Source organism: Pediculus humanus, genomic scaffold (assembly GCF_000006295.1).
Source record: "Pediculus humanus corporis 1103172107729 genomic scaffold, whole genome shotgun sequence".
In the NCBI taxonomy this organism is placed as follows: domain Eukaryota; kingdom Metazoa; phylum Arthropoda; class Insecta; order Psocodea; family Pediculidae; genus Pediculus; species Pediculus humanus.
The window spans coordinates 122978-123669 of NW_002987332.1; positions in this window are offsets into that span (position 1 = coordinate 122978).

A 692-nucleotide genomic window follows, 5' to 3' on the forward strand; every position below is an offset into this window, starting at 1 on the left:
TTGCATTTGTTTCTCTCCATCAAATGTCATCAAGAATTAAGTCTGCGAGTGTTTCAAGGACACCGTCATTCTTCCATATTATTAGTCTAGGAAAAAACCGTTGGGGACAAATATTATTAACAATTTTATTTCTTCTCCACGTGACAGATGCTTACATATCAGGTAATCTCACTTATTATTTATTAATTGTTTTCTCTCTCCCTCTCTCTCTCTTTCTTTTTTTGCTTTAAAACGAACCTAAACAACTTTGATGATGATGATGATGATGAAAAAACGTTGAAAAAGAAATGAAAATCGATTTAAACGGTAGCAACAATTCGACGTGTCAATAATTAATTCCGGTTGAGACATTTCAATACCGAAAAAAAATTATAAAATACCAGAAGCGCATCGTAGATCGAATTAGAAACGATGATTAACCGTCAAAAAAAAATCCGTTAGAGCCACGTCAAACTTGTATTTACAAATCGACAGGTATTATATTGTTCGTCGTCGTCGTCGTCGTCATTTTCGCACGTACCTTAAATGACCGACCGTCCCCCTTCGTAGTAAATTTAAACAACAACAATAAAATTTTTATTAACAAAAAAAAAAAAAAAAAAAAAAAAACGAGACAGTAATGACTTTGTTTCTTTACACACAAGGCCCCTGCAAAATAATAATAATGATAATGATAATAATAATAATAATAA